An 8916-nucleotide genomic window follows, 5' to 3' on the forward strand; every position below is an offset into this window, starting at 1 on the left:
TTGCAACAGGAACATCAACTCAGACTGGCCTATCAAACCTGGCCTTCATTTTAGGTCTTCTAGAAAAACTTGAGGGCTTTGAATCCTTCTTATACCTGCCCTTATCCTTCTCACGGTTCTGGCGCTCAGAGCGCTTCACATCCTCGACTGTTTTCGGCTTTTCAACAAGGGCAGCAAAATATCGCTCCATCTGCGGAGCTATGAAGACTTACAACTCATCCTAGAGGCCGTCCTCAAATCGTACACAGCGTTCATATTCAATCGCCACTATCTCACGAGCATAACGACTCACTCGCAGAAACTCTGCCTCATATTCCGCCATAGTTTTATTCCCCTAGATCAAACTCAAAAATTATTTTCTTAGGGCATCCACATAACTTGTGCCCACATACTTTCCTTGGAATGCTGCCTTAAAGAAATCCCACATTAACCAGTCGGCCTTAGTACCTTCTCTCATAGTAAACCACCACTAATAGGCTTCATCTTGCAGTAAAGACATTGCTCCTTTAAGTTTTTGCTCAGAATTGCAGTTGATATCGTCCATTATTCTCTCTGTGGCTTCTAACCAGTATTTAGTCAAATTAGGGGTACTCCAGAAATAACCTAAAAATTTCTGCTCCATTCGACCAGAGTCGTTTCGAAATCAACCCACGGCCCACTGTACTAGTATTAGTCCCTGCGACCCTTTTCCAGAATGCGGAGCATAGCTTGGGATAGTGCATCATCCCCAGCCGCTTGATCGAATGATCCTGTCTTAGTCACCAGTGAAGTTGGTGCTTCCCTAGCCCCAACATCAGGCATGTGGCCTGATGCTGAAGACCCAGCCCTAGCACTTTCTCGGCCCCTACCGCAGCCTCGTGTACCCCTTCTGCGAGTACCTCTAGTGTTCATATCGAATAACATATTATCTGTTTATGAAGTTTTTATGCATTAGTTTGCAATTCCAGTAATTATTAATAGATGTCTTATTAATAGATGTCTTATGAGAAGCAGTAATTATTAATAACATATTTTCAGTTTTGCTACAGTCTCAGTTTACCCTAACTAAAGAGTTTCAATATAGTCCTATTATCTATGGTAATCTCTCAATGTATACCAGTTCAAGCAGTCTACAGTATAAAGAAACTTCCGGATTCGGCACTGGATACTCGGTGTACCACACTTGTAAACCTTCCAAAACACTTCAAAGTCGAATCTGGTGTGTCACATTGAAGTGTCTTTCGAAAATTGAACTTGTTGGAAGAACATTCGTTTCTAATTTTAAAAAAACCTTTTAATTATTATTTTAGAATCATCTAGCTAAAATGTTTGCCTTTTGTCTTCTTTTGTTATAATAAGTTGATCTAAAATCGCAGAAGCTTTTAAAATCCTTTTGTTTAAACTCGTGTTTTCGAAAATATTAATTATTTTAAAATTTTATCTTTTCCTAATCTAGCAGTTTAAAGTAAGTAAGTAAAAGCCCAATAAAAAAATTAAACAAACTTAAAGGCCTTATTACATAAACAAAACCCAACATAAAAAATAAATTTAAATAAAAGCAAGTGTAGTACAGCTGCAATTGTGTGGCCACCTCCGAGTCCCTCACAGCACCAAACCGCCTAAGGTTGAGGATTACCTGTACAATTAAAAGAAAAAAGTGAGTTTACGAAAACTCAGTGTGCAATCCTCTATCAAAAAAACATTATACAACATACAGTAACAGTCTGGGCCTGAGCCCTATTCAGTACCAATGCAGTGTGGTCCTTAGCCCGATACAGTAACAGTGTGGGCCTTAGCCAAATACAATAGCAGTTTGATAATGCAACCATCCCAATCCAACCAACACACCACTCCGTACCACCAACACACCATGTGGGGAAAAAATCGACCCACCCAGCCAACACACCAATATCGCAGCAAAGCTGCCAATGAAAGTATCGCAGCGAAGTTGCGAGTAACAGTATATGTGGCAAAGCCACCAGTACAACATACTTCCCCCATATCAACATCCCAACCCCATGCAGTATGTCATATCATAAATCATACGAGCATGCAGAGTATCATATTCAATCATAAACATACATATTATAGAGAAAATTGGTCATACATACATAAGGCCATACAGACATTTCGACTCCTAGGGGTATAACAGTCATTTTACCCAATAGGCGTAATTCGATTATTTTACCCTTCGGGGCTATTTCTGTCATTTTACCCTTTAGGGGTATTTCGATCATTTTATCCTTTGAGGGTATTTCAATCATTTTACCCTTCGAAGATATTTCGATCATTTTACCCTTCGAGGTTATTTCGATCATTTTACCCTTTGGGAGTATTTCAGTCATTTTACCTTTCGTGGGTATTTCGATCATTTTACCATTTGGGGATATTTTGGGCTTACCACTCGAGCAATCGCATGCCTATGTGGTCTCAATGCCATCTTTACAGCTTTTCGATTTCTATCATTCTACAATTACAGTAGGGTGTTATGCACCTGTTTACAAGAAGAACACAAATCCCCACGTACGCCAACCTAGATCCAAACATGACCCAAAGTTAGTCCATTAATCGCGAGGGTAAAACGTTCTCTTATTAACACTTAATCCAAAAACACCATCCTTACCTTGATGAATGTTGAGCACAAATATTGCGACTACTTTAAACCACTTACAAACCACCACTCCTAAAAGGAAACCCTAAGACCACAGCGAGTAACACATTAAGAGGAAGGAATCAACAATAGGTAATCAAAGGATGAAAACAGAGAGCATTCGGTTTAATGGAAAAGAAAAGAAGAGAACAAGTTTACTCAAGTGCGGAGTATAAACAGTTACCGATAGCCAAAAACACTTACGGAAGCAGAAGAGTGATATTCGGCTGAACCGCAGACAATAAGGGGAGATAGCTTCTCGATCCAAAAGAAAAAAAAGAGGTAGAAATCAAATACAGAAAGAGAAGGATATTTATTTGAAAGAAGAATAAGAGAAGAGAAACGAGATTCGGCCAGCAGAGAAAGGAAGAGGGAAAGAGAGAGAAGTGAGGATTCGACAACTAGAAGAGAGGGGAAGAGGAAAGAAAAGAGTAGAAAAAGAAAGCGAACAAACCCGAGAGGTACTTCCTAAAACTTGGAAAAATTCGACATCAAAAGCTAACAGGTGGAACACAAGACTGACCCAAAACCGAAGCAGACAGATGCTACCCCAAAAAGATCTTCCAAAAGCCGAAAAATGACAACCTTTCCCCTCCAACCAAATTCTCAAGGCTTGAATTACCCCAAACGGCACACACTCCCCCTAATCAGATTCCTTAATTTTCTCCTAATATCTCTCCCCATATCCCTCCTTGATTTATTCCACAAATTCCTCCTCAACTCCCCCAACAACTCTATTCAAAATCCATTCAAACTCCCCTTAGCTATGTTTCAGTCCAACTCCATCACCTGGACAGCTCAAGCAACAAAATAAATACTCCAATGCCCAACCCAGGACTTGAACCTTAGACCTCACAGTTACACAACACGCCACCTTGCCACTAGACCACAAGCTCTTTTTGGGTCATAAAGCAAACACTAATATTTATAATGCCTAATACCAAAGTCTAGATCCATTTAAGAGCAAAACTAAAAATTTTGCAAAAGCCAAAACTTGAACCCAGGCTTCTCAAACACCCCCATACACACCTAAATCGCTTAACCATTAAAGTAAACAAGCAATTTGTGTCAAATCATGCAAAAATTAAAGGCTTAGATTTTTGGGGTGTTACAATCAACATCCGTTAATTCTAGCTTAAATCTTCACTAATTCAAGCACAAAAATTTCCACCTTCCATGAATTAAGAACGACATCACTGTAAGAGAATCAAGAAGATTTTTCTCCTTTGATTCAAGTAATCATCTCTCCAAAAATAGCCATCACCTACCCATTTTCCTACTAATACTCAAAGGCTGATAATTCCATTCCCCAAAATAGAAAAATTCAACTTCCATTCTTCCTTAGTCATGGGAAAAAACTCATTCCCTTGATTTAAGCCACAACCTCCCACACATCTACTAAAAATATCAGTCAATGGCCATACACTTTCCACTAAGTAAGGGTCAGCCACACAAATGAGGAAATCAAGCATGTCCCCTCCTTAAATCAAGAAACTACTCTTCTTCTTTCCACAATTTAAAAGACGACACAGTCATGGAGATTATGGGGGGATTCATATGTTATTTTTAGCATGGAATGTTGAAAACATTCAAGTATAAATAGGGCATCAAGCATAATATATTGACATCATTAATTTTCAGAGAAAAAAGCTTAGAGTGTCATTTGTTTCCTTATGGCTTGCAAAGAATTTGCATGCCTCAAAATAAGGAGAAACTCTTACCGAAATTGAGAGAAGCTAGAAAGTATGACTTGAGACCATTTAGGTGATTTAACATTAAGAAGATGAGGAGAGCCACCATGAGAAGCCACAAGGAGCAGTTTCAGATAACCTACCTACAGTCTAACATTTTTGCCTTCTTATTGTGCAACGGTTGTGGATAAACCCCCTCGACTATTCTTCTCCCTTTTCTCTTTATTGTTAATTTTTGTTTTCTGTGCTGAAAAACATGTTTACATCTCATCTTTATGTTTTGAATTCAATAAAGCATGACTTAATTTTGTTTATTTAGAATGAGTATGAATCATGAATTGAGTTGATTGGTTTTTATATTATGATTGTTCTATACAAACGATTGTTTCATTCATTGAGGTTTAATTCATGTTAATACTTATGAGTGTAAGCCCAACATTTGTAGGTTAATGAATTAGTTGTTTAATTTGAGAAGAGATAATAGTTAATAGACAAAAGACCTAAATGGTTCATAGCATGTCGATATCGAAAGATGATTGATATATGCATAAACTATATGCAATTCCTAAAAGGGTGATCTGTAGGTTAGTTTGACATAGACATATGTGAGGTGACTTAGGGACAAAATAGGACTTTGAGAGAAGCATATACTGAAAACAAAATTGATTTTAATGAATTTTCATATTTTCACTGTTGACACCATTTTTTTGTTAAAACGGGAGTCGCCACTAATCCTTTTTGATGAGGTGTGATCGGTCACCTTAGAAAATGGATATTTTTAATAAACGATTTGATTTATTAAAACAACGCTTTTTGGTCTATGAAATTCAGAAAGATGGGTTCGGGAGTCGGTTACGCACGAGGAAGGATTAGCACCCTCGTAACGCCCAAAATTGGTACCTAGTTGATTAATTAGTGCCTTTGTGTCGAAAATTAAAAACTCGAAAAGAATTTAAAAATACGATCCTTTTTTATATGTGTTTTTTAAAATTACTCGAATAAATCCAAATGGAAAAATGCCTCCTTATCTCGAAGTAACAAGATGTCACATCCAGTAAGTTAGGACACAGCACCTCGTATTTTTGAGAGTGAGTTTGCATTTCACTTTTTATTTAAACCTTATTCGTTTTAATTTTAAAAGGATATTCGGTTATTTAGGTTCAACGCGAGAAAAATCGAAACCCAGTAAGTTAGGGCACGACTTCTCGAATTTCCAAATACGGAATATTGCCTTATTTAGAAAAAATTTTCTTTTTGATGTATGGTGTTAATATGTATAACAAAACGATAATGAATACGACAAGTTAAGCGTAAATAATACAAACAACCATCAACAATGAAATAAATAAATATAAGAGACGAATCAATCACATAAGAACAAGTAAATAAACGAATAGAATTAAAATGTCCTTTTGAAATGATAATGAACCATGTAAATAAGTAAATAAATAATAATAACAGTAAAGAAGATGAATAAAATTAAAAATGTGAGAAGATATATGTATATCTATATGTGGATAATTTTTATAAAATAAAAAAATGCGTATATATATATTATAAAATGTATGTCAATATTATAAAAAATATATGTATGCATGTACATATTTTAAAACGATAAAACATAAAAATGTGTATTTAGGAATTATAAAATACATGTATAGGTTATAAGAATGTATATATGCATATATATATTTTTTTAAAATTATAAAGTATAAAAGATGTATGTATATACATATATGTATAAAAAATGCATATAGATTACAGAATATAAACATGTATAAGTATGTATATTAATTAAAAATGTATGTGTATTATAAAATGTATGCATGTATATGTATATGACAAAATCTGAAATTTAAAAAAATATATATGAATAAGTAAATAATATTAAATAAAGTATTAAATAAAATTGATTTTTAAATATATATTTATATATAAAATAAATAAATAAAAAAACAAAACTTGAAGTTTAAAAAGGCTGAGGATCAGATTAAAATCGGGCTAAAAAATAAGGCTCAAAATTGCAAATAAGTAAAACAAGGGTGCTAGAGGACTGAAATGAAACGCGCCAAAAGTTCGAGGGACTGATCGCGAGTATTTCCCATCCCCAAAACGCGGCGTTTTGTGCAGGACTAGATCGGAACAGATACCAAAATTCTGTGGCCGAAATTAAGTAAAATAAAAGAGTGCAATGAATGTGCCACAGAATTGGAGGGACTAATTGCGTAAATTACCCATTAGGGCAGTAATGCGCAAATCTCCCTCCAATAAACGATGCCGTTTTCGTCCAATCAATTCAACCCCAAAAATCTGTCACCTGCAGCCCACCTTTTAACCTTAAAAAAAACTAAACCCTCATTCTCTCAATTCCCTTCCCCATGTTCGGCTACTTGAGCCGCCGTCCGCGCAGTCGTGGCCGACGACCGGCGTCGCACGAGGTCGTCTTCGATCAGCGCGTTGAAGCGTGTTCAAAGACCATAACCATGGAAAGGGGAAACAAGGAGAGAAGAAGAAGACTTTGGTCCCCTCCCTAAATCCGCAACCGACGACGGCGGAGGACCGATAACGACGGTGGATTCCAGGGCGATCCAAGTGTATTTCTTTCTCCTTTTCCTTTCTTTATTAATGGTTTTCTTTTTTTAAAAAATAGATTTGTAATGAAAATAAAAAATAAATAAATAAAGAAATATGATGAATAGATAGATAAAAAAAGGCATTAACCTACTGTATTATTTTATTTCTGATATTTTTCGTCTCTGAACCCATACAAAGAAAAAGCTCGTGGCTTTTATATCCAAATTACAAACATTTCATCTTTGTTTCATTTGTTGTTTTGCTATTTGTTTTTCTGCTCTTGCGTGTTGCTTGTTTTGCAGGTGTCAGACACGTTGGTGCGAGTAGGTCGGCATGTGAAGGGGTGGAGCGACACAGAGGTTGAGGCAGGAGCGGCGCCCTAGGGTTCTGCTGCTGAAATCTTGTTTTAGATTTTGGCCATCTGGGCCTAGGGTTTTTATTATTGGGATGAAATTTTGGATTAATTTTGTTGTAATGGACTGGAATAGTTAATTTTTTTTTGTTGTCTGGGCCCGGGCAAAAATGGGCTCTTACAGTCACGATCTTTCGTGACATTCTTATTATATTTTCCAGTAAACTCTTATTAAGTGAAATATTTATTCTGGTCTATTCCGGTTGTATTTATTAAATCTTATGTTTAATCTTTTTGCTGCTATTATTTTTCTGCATTATGTTTGTTTCATTTTGTGGGTATTTAAAATATGGCTAAATTCACATCTAAATTTTTGTCTCTCAACAACATTATTTTTACTTACCATCTTCCACATTATTTTATAGTTGACTTTGTAAATAATTTACACATTAGTCATTGTGGAAACGATAACTCTTTACTTTCTACTTATTACTTGTAACGATCGTGTACACTTGCAAGTAATCCCGATACAATTTTTTTGCGTGATTGCCAGGGACTGTACTTTTTCATTATTTGTGAAGATAATTGTTTTGCAATTTTTTTTTGTTTTTTTATTTTAATTTTTTTATTTTTAGTGATTTTGCACGGTTTATGCACATAGATCAAATTATCAATTTATTGCCAATTGACCCAGAAATTGAACGCACTTTTAAGGAAAGAAGAAGGGAATGATTAATCAAAAGAAATTTTGAAGAAATGAATCAACATCTAAGAGAAGACGTAACCAGTAATACTAGGAATCTGATCCTTGTTGCTGATACAAGAGATTGAACTATTCGATAGCATGTTATGCCCTTATTCAGTGAACTCAATCCGAGTATTATAAGACCCAAAATTGAGGCTCGTTAATTTGAGTTAAAGTTGGTGATGTTCTAGATGTTGCAAACAGTAAGACAATTTAGTGGGATGGCTGCTAAAGATCCATATATTTACCTCTGCTTATTTATGGAAGTAAGTGATTCTTTCAAGTTAGTCAGAGTGTCTGAAGACACTTTAAGATTTAACTTATTTCAATATTCATTACGATATTGAACACGAGCATGGTTGAATTCCATATTGCCCGATTCTATATTTACATGGCAAGAGTTGGCATAAAATTTTCTAATCAAGTATTTTCCACCAAGTAAGAATGCTCATGGTTTAATGCTCACACAAGAATGGGTAACTTTTTACGTTTTAACAATCTGTAGATGAGTCCTTATATGATACATGGGAACGATTTAAGGAATTATTATGAAAAAGCCCTCATCACGGTATTCCTTATTGTTTCCAATTGGAGACTTTTTACAATGGTCTCAATGCTCACAAAAGAATGGTGGTAGATGCTTCAACTAATGGAGCTTTTCTTTCGGAGTCCTATAATGAAACATATGAGATTTTTGAAATCTTGAAAGAATTTCAAGCAAGAACTATCAGTGGCCGACCAACTAAGTAGCCTCAAGAAGAAGAGTGGCATGAGTTCATGAAGTCGATGTTCTTACGTCTTTAGTAGCTCAAGTATCTTCTATGAATTCCATACTTAATAACATTAATGCCAATGGTTGCAACACTAGCATGACAGGTCAACAATCAAGTCAGTTGGAGACCATCTCGTGCGTGTCTTGTGGAGA

General features: G+C 35.7%; 1 non-coding gene across 1 annotated transcript; it reads right to left on the reverse strand.

The window, feature by feature from the left end:
- Positions 1–8460: 8460 nt before the first annotated feature.
- Positions 8461–8563, reverse strand: LOC121214181 (small nucleolar RNA R71). Its single transcript, XR_005909767.1, has one exon. It is a non-coding gene; the product is annotated as a small nucleolar RNA R71 (small nucleolar RNA).
- Positions 8564–8916: the final 353 nt, after the last annotated feature.

Source organism: Gossypium hirsutum, chromosome D01 (assembly GCF_007990345.1).
Source record: "Gossypium hirsutum isolate 1008001.06 chromosome D01, Gossypium_hirsutum_v2.1, whole genome shotgun sequence".
Taxonomy (NCBI): Eukaryota; Viridiplantae; Streptophyta; class Magnoliopsida; order Malvales; family Malvaceae; genus Gossypium; species Gossypium hirsutum.